Consider the following 12,466-nt stretch of genomic DNA (forward strand, 5'->3'; position numbering starts at 1 on the left):
CGTTAGAACTCTTTAAGGGTAACATTGTATCAAGTCTCTACTTCAGATCACGTGACCACGCAAAAAGTGTCACTATCAACTACTTATTAAGTAAGACATCCCAGAATATGGAAACTGATTGTCGTTTGTTCCAAAATTCCAATAAACGGCCATTTTTCAGTCGTTTTATTTGTTCAGCCTAGTTCTCATGCAGGACAGAACAGTGCTCTTCTTTCAATGCCTTCTAAAAATCCTCTGCATGCAATGCAAAAGTGCCGACAGCATTAAACATGTTCCTTAGGTCCCCCTTAACAGTTCTGTACTGGTCGCTTGAAATCATCACGAAAATCCCACGGGAATACCATTGCTCCTAGACTAAAATGCAATGGTATAATTGTATCCAGGCTTTAAAATAAAGAACAAATGGTAACATAACAACTGCTCTTACAAGTCTTCTTTAACTCATTACTTTGAACTGGGCAGTTATAGACTAATTAGTTCGATTTGGCAAGATATCATTCGCATCAATTTTGTAGTTCTGTACAATTTTCCCCACCCCCTTCAAGAACAAACCATCTCAAGCATAAAATAACTATAATTATTTTTCATTCAAAATATTTCCCCGTTTCTGGTTGGCTAAAAGCACACGCATAATTCACCATAACCAGTTACTGATGACCAAATTTAGAAGAATTTGGTGTTAAACGAGGAAATGACGTCAAAAATGCAGCGTTCTTATAGGTTAATGCACCGTTAACCGAGAAGACCTGGGGACGAGGTTGAGTTGTTTTGGTTGTGAAAACAAAAAAATGGCGGACATTTCACTCTTTTCAAGAGTAAGAACTAGGCGAAATTATAGCTAAAAACATGGCAAGAACAGCAAGAACACAACTCGAAGGAGAATATTTGCGAAGCTGAACAACCCTAAACGTGCACTATCGAAGGTGAACTTAACATCGATGGAGGTAAGCATGTTTTAGCTTTGTTTTTTAAACTAGGAATTATTTTGAATGAATAATAAAGCAATGATTGAATTCGGCTTTCGTATCATATGAAGAATTATGGAGATCTCGGAGGGTGTTACCGGCCTCAGCCTACGGCCTCGACAGATAACACCCCCCTCGATCTCCATAATTCTTCATAAGATACTCAGCCTCATTCATTAATTGTTAAATAATAGCCTCGGGAACCACACAGGAAAGAAGAAACATATACTTCAGGGTGTTCCAAAAGTTCGTTTTTCTAATTTCACGCGCTATTTACTTTATTTTTATATGAAATTTCTTAAAGAAATCGATTTCACTATCCAGTAAATGTAGTCAAAAGTTCATTAATCAGGCATGCCCCCTGTTTTTTTTATTATTTAATTCATCGCATACTTTAGCAGTTGCGGCATAAAGATGGTTAACTCATGTAGTATATCTGGTATATCAGGATTCTGAATGTCGTTAATGACACCTTTTTTCAATTCCTTTTCTCTTTAGTGGGTTACTACCAAAGGTATAAGTATGACTCCAAAGCCTTTTTATTTTCACTGGTAAACAAGCCAGGATGGGCACCTGTTAAACTGCCTCAGACAGGGAAATACGGTTCAAGCAGAATGTCCTTATATTTTCACCCCTCTTATGGCCCTACATTCGGAGGAGGACATGACATTTACTTGTCCAGCTTCGCCTCATTCGGGACCAGTTCTTACAGTAACCTTGGCTATACTTATTACGACCCAACGGGTGGAAATAGCTACGACACCACCTTCACCCGAACATTTCTGGCAGGATCACACCGCTTCACACCAGACGAAATAGAAACATTCTACGAGACAACATAAATATCCAGATAATGACTTAAGATCCGCTTTACTGCTTCAGTAAATAAATAATGAGCATTTTCTGATAAGCCTATAAAAATTGTTGCTGTCTGAAACAATTAGGTCAGGAAAAATTAGGTACGATAAAAATTAATTGCCCCATGATAAAAGTAACTCAAAGATGTTTTGTATCTGGTATCTGCTTTCCTTGCTTTTAATAAGACAGTGCAAACTCGTTTTCTTCTTTTTCTTTGCATTTTGCATTTAAATGCATGCGAGAGAATTTTAATGTATCGTGAGGTCACCAACAAAATTTCCTGACGGTTATGTTACTTTGCCGGAAACTTGAAAAATGAATGATTATTTTTAAAATTCCAAGTAACTAATGATAATATCACAAATTTGAACTTTTCTTTACTCCCCACATTTCCTCGTCGGCTTTGAGAAATCTAAAACTTTTTTACTGTGTATGTATAGCCTGTTAAAAACACTCTCAATCAAGTTGTACAAAGTTGAGGGTTCGCATAACTGTATCGAACTTCGAGTTTAGTCAGGCTATACAAACACGGAAAACGTTTTTTATTGCCTGAATCTGGCGATGAGATTTGCTCGAGCAGCAACGCTTTATACACACTGATGGTCCCTGGATTGAAGTAGTCTCGTTAGCAAAGCTTAGTGATCAAGGACCTTGATACTGGGGTTAAGCTTTACGTTTGTTATTGTTATCAGTATTGAAGCTTTCTCGAAAAACAGTTGTTGAGAGACGTTGCATTTTATATTTATTGAATAGTATTTAGGGCCTGATACTTGTAGCATATTGACAAATAACATCGAAACGAACAAATTGGAATTTTGTTGCTTACTATTTCGTATCATTAATTCCATGGACATTCGCATAACTTGTTTGAATGTGAAGCTTCGTCCCTTATATTTAATGGTGATAATAATAATAATAATAATAATAATAATAATAATAATAATAACATAATAATAATAATAATAAAAGTAAAATTCTTATAGAGCGCAGCTGCATAATCTCAGCGCGCTTTACAAATGTAAGAATTGCCAAATAAAAATAATTTCTTAAGCTTTCTTTTAAAGAGAAACAAAGTTTGCGCGTTTTTAATGTCGACTGGAAAGGAATGGAATTTCTGAGAGTAGGTGTACCTACAGAGAAAGAGCGAGCACCGCGAGTATGCCTGAGTCTGATGACTAGGTACTACCAATGATCATGATAGACCAGTGGATGCAGAACCGTGCCGAAGATTTCTGTTTGGGCGATGAACCCGCAGTAGATCACAGATGTAGGACGGGGCCATTCCATTCAGTGCTAATTTGTAGGTTATGGTTAGAATCTTGAATACCTTCCTTTTGGTAACAGGGAGCCAATGCAGGTTATGCAATACCGGAGAAATGTGCTGAAATTCCTTTGAGTCTCTGTAATTCTAGCAGCGGCATTTAGAATACATTACAATTTATCAAGCTGCTTTTTCAAGAAACCAAATAAGAGACTGTTTCAAAAGTCAATTTTACTCGTTCCGAAGTAGCCTGCTGTGCAGGTGTTTCCTTCGGGCAGGCGAAAGCGCCTGTTGAAACTCGAAAAAAGGGGAGAAAATGGGGGAGTCAAAAGGAGCGGGGTAGGGGGCGGGGAGAGAGAAGAGAAATCCCCCTCCTCTTTCCTTCTTTCGCCCTCACTGACCTACCCCTAGGGTTACTATTTGTACTCTCCCTAATCTTTCTCCGTCATAACAAAGATGGCGGTTACTACAATACGAACATAAACAAGCAGCTTTCGCCCGCCCAAAATACGCCTGCACTGCAGGCTAGTTACGAAGGCGTGGACAAGCTTATCTGCAGTGGGTTGATCTAAGTAATTTCTAATCTTTCCAGAAACACGTATCGCTAAGGACGCCGATTTACAGATATCATTGACTTGTGTTAACATGTCAGAATAGTAAATAAACAATATAGTAAATTAAATTTTTGTATTTGCATGACTTGATATAATTAGGAGAAAAAAAAAATTATGTGAGACAATTTTGAAATATCACGAGTGGTATTTATGCCAAATATCACGTACAAATCATGCTATTATTTGTTTATACCACTACCCGCAAAAGGTTTGTAATTTTCACATGTAGGTATTTCAAATTAAGCTGAAATACCACTGCTCTAAGCCAATCAAATTGCAGAAATTTCTCATGCAGTGGTATAATAGATGTAATAAATCAAGAAGGAGACGAAGTATTTTAAAAAATCACCAGATGAAATACAAAAATATTGTCGGGAGAAAAGCAAAAGGCTTTAAACCAAGAATGCAAGGTAATGTGGGTTTTCAAGCCGGTATATTTGCAAGTGATAATGAGATCGTTTTTGCACTACTCAGGATGATCGAGCGCTGCTAAAACTGTTTGTTTTTTGTTTACAAATCGTGACTCATGCATAAGTTCATTGCGACGTTTTATAGTCAGGCCAGGTCAAGCGTTAACCTTTATTATCTAATTGTTGTAATTTATGACTTCATGAAAGATATTTTGCTATGTTCTTGAATAATTCCTCGCCCTTTTGCGAAAGTGAGTTTTATAATTGTTGCCTGCGTAGAAAGCGCGTGGTCTTAGGACTCATTTAAGACACACTGTGGGAGTCTTTCAGATGATTGACGAGAAGATGAGCATTTGCTTTTGGACTCCGCAAGATCACGGGGGGTATACAGTTGTGTATCAGCTCTCGAAAACCTGTATCTAATTGGCTACATGCATTTCATGAGTATCGAGCTTTATCATTGGCTAATGCAGACAAAGATTGTCACTTGGATGTCATCCGGCTTGCTATCCCATTTCACTTGTGTTTTACAGTCAAATTTAGCCTGCGTTCCTACCGGCCCACGCACTCCTAACTGACATGTGTGGAGTAGTATTGAACAATCGAAACTTGTCGGCAACGGGTAAATTTAATGACCCGGTTCTAGCTGTTTTGGATCTAACACCTTTGGTACTTGGATTTTAAAATAATTTGGCATTAGGCGGTAGATCAGTACGCATTGGCCAGTTAGGGACGGACCATTAGAAAACTTAAGGGGGGGGGGGGGGGTGGGGGGGCGGGCGAAGTACAAAAAAAAATTCGTGCAAGGGAAAATTAAATAAAAAAAAAATTCTTGCACGCCACTTAACCCTAAAAAATATTCATGCTATGCCCTAAAAAAAATTCATACAAGGAATTTGATAACGCAAAAAAATACCTGCTGCTCGAAAATCCCCCTTCCCCCCATAACTTTTCTAATGGTCGGTCCCTTACAATGAGGATTTCCCTGATCAAAGCGTAAGTTTCTCATTAAAGTCATAATTGTGAAAAAAAAAAATCTAGAAATTTCGCCTTTTTCCACTAGTTTTCCTAATTATCAACACCAAATACCACGGGGCGTGGCCATCAATTAAATTCAGTGGCGTTGCAGCACTGGGGCCATTGGACAAACAAAACTTGAATTTGGTCGGCAAATGCCTTGCTTCTAGCAACAACATCTTTTATTTAAACACGGTGAGTTTTAAAGCTAATATAGCTTATGGGGCGGTTGTTCTCTTAATAGACAACATTTTGCCTGCTCATGCGAGGTATGGCCAGCTACAGGAGCCGATTACAATCGGCTCCTACCAGCTATGGTGAGGTTTTCCGTTCCAGGATCGGAGCGTTAATATTACCCTCATAATACTTTTTTTTTTCCAGGAAAAAGGAATCCAGAAATTTTTCCTTGTTTGAGTTGTTTTCATGTGTGTACCACTACGGAATACCAGGGGGCATAGCCATCAATCAAAGCGTTGCTATAAACTTGATCGGCAACACCTCGGTCCTCCTTGGTATAGGTTAGAGAAAGCATGGCTATGGAGGATGTTCCTGACGTTAGCGCAAGTGTTCTTTTCTATCATCACAGTTTCGTGTTTGCGAAGTTTGTGATTTCTTCTTACCAACGACGTTTTGTCGCGGTGAAGTCCGTGCGTGGGTTTTTTGTTAATGACTGGACACAACCTACGCGTGTCAACTAGTTTAAATTCATTTTCTCTTAGTTTGGTCTCCATTTAAGTAAAAATACTGCCAAAATAAAAACGATGGCAAAGTACAGAGTTTAAATATTGTAAAATCACATACAAATTACTCTATACACCTGCTGGTCAGTGGCAGGACATTTCGTGGAAGCTTGTTTGTTTTCTATCGAGTGAGACTAACGACTAACATAACCTTAGCTTACCTTGTGTTCAAGTAAAATACACGTTAAGACTTTCAGACATGTCTCCTCACCAAGAAGCTTCAAAGGAATATGAATTGGAAAAGCTATAAGTGGAAACCGGTTTGATTCAGGGGCAGCAAATTAAAAATTAACGGAAGGTTGGTAGACGGAGAGTGAAGTTGAACTTCCACGCGTGTTGGTCCTGACACGGGAGCTTGTGTAAGCAACAATCGCTGAATCCACGTTTCTACTTCACCCCTATCGCCGGCCAAATGGCTTGTTTTTTTGCCCTCGGTACATGTAAACACGGACCAGCTATTCAAGCCTGGAAGAAGGTTGTCATTTTTGTGCAATCTCCCGGTAATTGCCGTCCTCGAGTCAATCATCTTGCGGAGGAAAAATAGGCGCTCCCTGAATGTTGGAAAGAATGGATGATGCAGAAATCATGCAGCAATCTCGTCTATGTCGAGACCTCTTCCGCACAGTTAAAATTCTTCCTCTGCAATCGTTTCTTTCTTGTGAATAAAGCTCGAACAAGGTCGAAACACATTAACACAAATTCCATAACAACCTGGCCGGAATCATTTCAGTCAACGTAAACGCGAACGAGTTCGCTTCGCGCAAAGAAAACTTTTTTGATACAGCACTACATCCTTCCAGTTGACAAAAAAAAACGACGTCTCCAGGTAAAACGAAGTCTTTATGATCCTTTTGTGGAAAACGCCGTAAAAGCACCGGAGTCTCAGTTGAGTCGACGGTCGGTTTCCGTACGCCAACAACGACAAGGTAGTCTATGGATGAGCCTAGACTGCATGGACGCGGATTCAGAGCCCATTATTTGAATTTTAACCACCGAATAAAAATCAACCAGGGGCGTAGCGTCCTTTACGCAAATACGCACGTGCGTACGTGTGAAATTGGTAAGATTTTTTTAAAGCTTTTCTGAGTGTCGACGTGACTTGACTTTGTATTGTGCAGATTTTTTTCTTGTCTGTCTCTCTGTTATTCAGCATCGTCTTTTAATATCCGTAAAATACAGCAGTTTGAGTAGTGAAATGAGACAAATTCGAAACATTCTTGAATAAATTTTGCCTTCAGGCGATCCCACAATACATTGCGTATTCATGAAAATCGAACCTGACTGATTATCATTCCTCTTAAGATTTATCTGAAAAATTTTCCTATTCAAAAGCTTTTTCTTTTTTTTTGTTGTCTCTCTCTCTCTCCATAAATCAACTGCTCACTCGTTACTTCTACTTTTTCATCAGACTGGAAGATCGCTGAGGTCATCCCACTCCTAAAAGAGGGAGACCACGAACAGCCTCCGAATAATCGGCCATTGTCACTACTTAATGTTGCGTCTAAAGTTTGCGAGAAAATCGTTCTTGAACAATTTATCACCTACCTGATGTCACGTAACCGCTTGTCATCCCACCAAAGTGGCAACAAGTCACTCCATTCAACTGAGACCTTGAATATTTACACCACGGATCTAATTTTAGAGGCGATGGACAAAAAGGAAATAAGCGCATTAGTCCTACTCGACCTCTCAAAGGCTTTCGACAGTATTTGCCATCAGAAGTTACTCCAGAAGCTCTCCGCTGTAGGTGCCTCACCCGCCGTAGTTCAGTGGTTCCGCAGCTACCTTTCAGACCGGACCCAATCAGTGCGTATCGATTCTGTGCTATCAGATCCATTACCAATCACACACGGAGTCCCCCAGGGAGCGATTCTTTCGCCGCTTCTCTTCTGTATTTATCTAAACGATCTGCCAGGCGCTCCTCAATTCTGCCAGCTCGAGTCATGCGTCGATGACTCTAAAGTTTTGCTATCTTTTTCCGTAGCCGATGTCATTGATGCAAAGTTCAAGCTCGAAGATGATTTGCGCTATGTTGCCACCTGGTGTTGCACAAATGATTTGTTAATAAATCCTGAGAAAACGAAGTTCATGTTGATCGGCACCAAGCAAATGATAAGTAAACATTCAGTTAATTTTACTGTTTCGTTTATTGGAAAGACTCTTATGGCTGTCGAATCAGCAAGAGATCTAGGAGTATACATAGATTTACACCTGACCTATGACACTCATATCTCTCACTTAGTCTCTTCTTGCTTGACTAAACTGGTTCAGATCAACCGCGTGAAATATTGTTTTGATAGGAAGACTTTGGTTTTAATTATTACATCTCTTGTCTTTAGCAAAATGCTCCACTGTTCGACCGTGTGGTCTAATACCTCATCTAAGAACATTGAAAAGCTGCAACTTATTCAGAATTTCGCCTGCAAAATTATCTGCGGCGCTCGGAAATATGACCACGTGACCCCATTACTTGATGAACTCAACTGGCTTCCAGTTAGCAAGATGCTCAAATTCAGAGACGCTGTTATGGCTTATAAGTGTGCCAGCAATTTAGCTCCTGAATACCTATGTACTAAGTTTAAAAAACGATCTTCTGTACATAATCGCACAACCCGTAATAATGAGAAGTTCGAAATCCCATTATTCAGGTCTGCCACCGGCCAACGAACCTTCGCCTATAGAGCAGTATCCCTGTGGAACACGTTAGACGAAGACCTTAGAAACGCTACAACTGTAAAGGCCTTTAAGAAAGCCCTGAAACTTGTAATGAATGAATGATTGTATGACAGTTAGCATTTAACAATATTAGCTTGTTAGATATAGTTTGCATTTATATTTGTAAATAGGTACTGAAAAACCTTTTTTGGGAGTATTTATTAAAGTTTTATTTATTTTTATTTTATTTAAATGTCAAAAAAGTCTACTAAACACTACTTTGATATCGCTCAACTGGAAAGTCATGGACCAAACCATGCCGACCATAATCCACCTAAGCAGGTGCGCGTATCATGCGCGGTATCAACAAGAATTTTGCAAGAAATTTACTCCTAGCTAACCGATGTAGTATTTTTTTTCAGTGACAAATTTTTACAAAAAAGGCGCCTCGCCTTGTGCTGGTAAATATTCCTGTACCAGCTCAAAGAAGAACGTTTTAAAAGCTTTTTTTGATATCACGTTTTATTGTAAACAAGCCTGTAAACTGGTAGTTGTCAGGAGCCCATAACCCGGAGCGTCTAACTTCCATACTGCGCCTATGCAACGGCGTTTTCACAAGTAGGTTTATTTTTAGATAAGCCTTTCCCGCGAATTGCTTTCGAAAAGCCAATCACAAGCAAGTGTGTCGTCAATAATAAACTTTTAATGCGTAACCAGGACAACTCCTTCACATTGACAAAAAAGCATGGCGGACGCACGTGAGGAATCTTCTGAGGATTCTTCTGACAGTACTTCAAGCAACAATTTCACTATTTACACGGAAACTAGCAGTTCAGAGGAAGATCTGCAAAACGTAGAAGAGCCTGGGACGTCTACTTCATCGGCGACAACGCATAAATCACGCAAAGGGAAATCGAAATCATCTTCGAAACAGCCGACTGTGAAAAGGTTCAAGCGACAACAGTCCATTTTCGCGGGAAAGCCTTATCTAAAAATAAACTCACTTGTAAAAACGCCGTTGCCCGAATTAATGGCAGTTGAACGCTCCGGGTTATGGGCTCCTGTAGTTGTGTATTAAAGGAAAGCAAAAACGTTATTTTGTATGAAGTTTTAAAAACCATATGATCCTGTGTGCGTAATTGTCAAAATGGTCACCCTACGCCCCTGCCAACAAGACCTTTTCAAGTACAGTGACGGCCATTTCCACGGCTAATCAATGCGTAAAGTGAGCACCGGCAGGCGTGAGTATTTTCCGCACTGTTTTAATCCTCAGGCGTGATAACGCAATACCCAGCATGTTGTGACGTCACGATCAATTTGTGCATAAATATTTCATTCAGCTATTCACTTTTACTTCACTTTTCACACCAGATGTACGTTGTTTTGCTTCAATAACTAAACCAGTTTACGGAGGATAGACACTATGTTAATTTGGTTTGATGAGCACCTTTTCTTTTCAGAAAACATCAGAGCTGTGTCGCGAAATTTATCAAAATGGCAAACAGGGGAAACCGCCACCAAAAATGTCCCCAAAATACTTGTGCTCAAAACACACTTCAAAGAAAAAGATTAAATAATACATTAAATATAAAAGGAGAAACGGATGGACAAACTTTAGGAAGGCTGAAACGGATTATAATTGTGGCTTTCGGACTTGTGAGCCTAAATTTGTAAGCCCAATTTTAGAATTAAGTGTCTCCGCGATGGAAAAAACATGCCTGAATTTATGGCTTTTAACTCATTGTCAGCAGGCAAAAATCAGGGCAAAATTGACGACTTTCATATTTTTATTAATATCTCTGCAGGTACAGTTACAGCAGTGTTTCAAGCTTCATCCTATTTGAAAGAGGGATAAATTAGCTCTATAAAAATGATTAATTTCTCTCCATACATTCAATACAGTTTTCAAAAAAAAAGTCAATTGTGAGAAAATTTGCATATTTTATGCAAAAAATCCAAGATGGACTCCATTTAGTCCAAAATGAAGTGTCTTTACAAGATATGTTAATATGGAAAGCATTCAAAAAAGTGTTATGTGCATCATTTTTCCTACGTACGATTACAATGAGGCTTTATCTGCACCTTCTCTCACGACGTTAAATGAGAGACGGGCGCGAGTCCACCTGTGTCAGGTCTACGTTGCGAGATTACAGAACGAAAACCACCCGTTACACATTATTCTTCCTAAACTGGAGGAAGTTCAGCATGATTATCAACTGAAGTCAGGAGCTAGCTACCGCTTACGCCCAATTTGTAAGACCAAAAGACCAAGCGCACTCAAGGTTTTATCACTTTTAAGTATTAAATGTCGTTAGTTCGTAATTTTTTAAGAAGCTTTGCGATTTATTATCTATTTTTGTACATATTATCATACGAATATAAGTAGCTCTGAAATTCACCCTTATATTTACAATGTCAGTATTGCTGCAATGAGTTTCTTTAATAAACAGTCATTATTATAAAAGGGAGCTAGGCCAAACATGCGAGTTGATGAGTTATCCACAGCGATTCATTGGGAAAAATTCGAAACGCTTAAGATAAAAGTCAGCTGAAAAGTCAATCACGCTAAGAAAACTTAAGGACATAATATTTGCAGAAATCTTGTGCATACTTTACAAAGATAAAACTTATGACTATCCAACGTGATGGACACCGGTTGTTAGCCTGTACGATGAGAATTTTTCTAACAAACAAACAACGGCAAATATCAGTCATTAGCATTAGGATGCCTCATTTCCCAGGAAATATTTTCCTGTTCAGTTGCATCATAGACTTCCCGTATTTCCGAGAATCACACATTGCACGAATTAAAGACACCTTTGATCCTAAAAAGACATCATATGTAGTATTCAATTCAGCCAATAAGAACACGCTGGGGCCGGCATTGCCGGTGTTCAGGCGAAGTTTAGCTCGCGCGAATCACGTTTCCGTAAAGGTGGGGGAGGGGTGGGGGAGGGGAGGGGGGGGGGGGTACAACATGTAGAAAGTCCTCGACCAGTTCTTTTGAATTATGCGCGTAGGAGTTACCATTTTTCGTTCTTTGAAAATAACACTAAAAGAGAAAGTCTTTTTTGACTTTGTTTTTTGACCTTCATCTTCATCGGTTGAAGTGTCTTTAGATTTAAAAGCCCTGAAAACATTGAGGGATCGAGCAGTGCTTAATAAGTGCGACCAAAACCAGTATCTGATCACGTACTAAGTACGACTGGTGGAGCTGGTACGAACGACTTGAAGCACTGTCAGCACACACGTTGGCACAGGGGCCCGGAAACTTCTTTATTTTGCGACATATATTCTTACCATCTCAGACTAGATCAAGGCCTCTTCAGAAAAGACCAAGAAAGCACACAGGTAAGTTTTCAATCCTCGCACTAATTTTGATCATGGTACTGAATTTGGAAAAGCTAGACAACACTTCTTTATAAAAATAAGATGACAGGAACAGTATTAAGAGGCCTTGTGGGATTTTAAGATTTTACCTGCCAAAATACAATTACAATCAGTTTAGTCTCATCTGCGCTCCATTTTAAATGCTCGGTAAGCGATATGTAATACATGACTGTTCGATGTTTAAAGTATTCATAATTGTCCGACGCACCTTCGGGAGCGGTTTCGTAGGACCTCTGAAATTCATGACTATAATTTGAGGGGTTCTAACCATGATCTCCAACGGGACCACTACCTAAAACACATTTTCTTAAGGGTTCGTTTTCTTATCGGGATGCAATGGCTTGGAACCAACTGTCAAATCAAACGCGTGAGATGGGGGATCTTACTAGCTTTAAACTCGCGATATCCTAGGATATTACGTAACTTTTTATTATGTTTTTATCGTATTTCTTTAATGACTCATTTCTTGTTATTATATTGTATTTCAAATTATTACTATTTTTTACTAGTATTATTAGTCTCGCTTACCATACAAACTAGATAGTCACGTTTATGA

The 12,466-nt window shown here is 39.1% G+C and overlaps 1 long non-coding RNA gene across 1 annotated transcript in view; it reads left to right on the forward strand.

The window, feature by feature from the left end:
- Positions 1 to 11,509: 11,509 nt before the first annotated feature.
- LOC140941130 (uncharacterized) overlaps positions 11,510 to 12,466 on the forward strand; it is a 3,057-nt gene continuing 2,100 nt past the window's right edge. Inside the window, exon 1 of the long non-coding RNA XR_012166425.1 lies at positions 11,510 to 11,871. This is a non-coding gene — a long non-coding RNA (uncharacterized lncRNA). The remainder of the gene's footprint in view (positions 11,872 to 12,466) is intronic.

The sequence above is a fragment of the Porites lutea genome, chromosome 6 (genome assembly GCF_958299795.1).
Source record: "Porites lutea chromosome 6, jaPorLute2.1, whole genome shotgun sequence".
NCBI lineage: Eukaryota > Metazoa > Cnidaria > Anthozoa > Scleractinia > Poritidae > Porites > Porites lutea.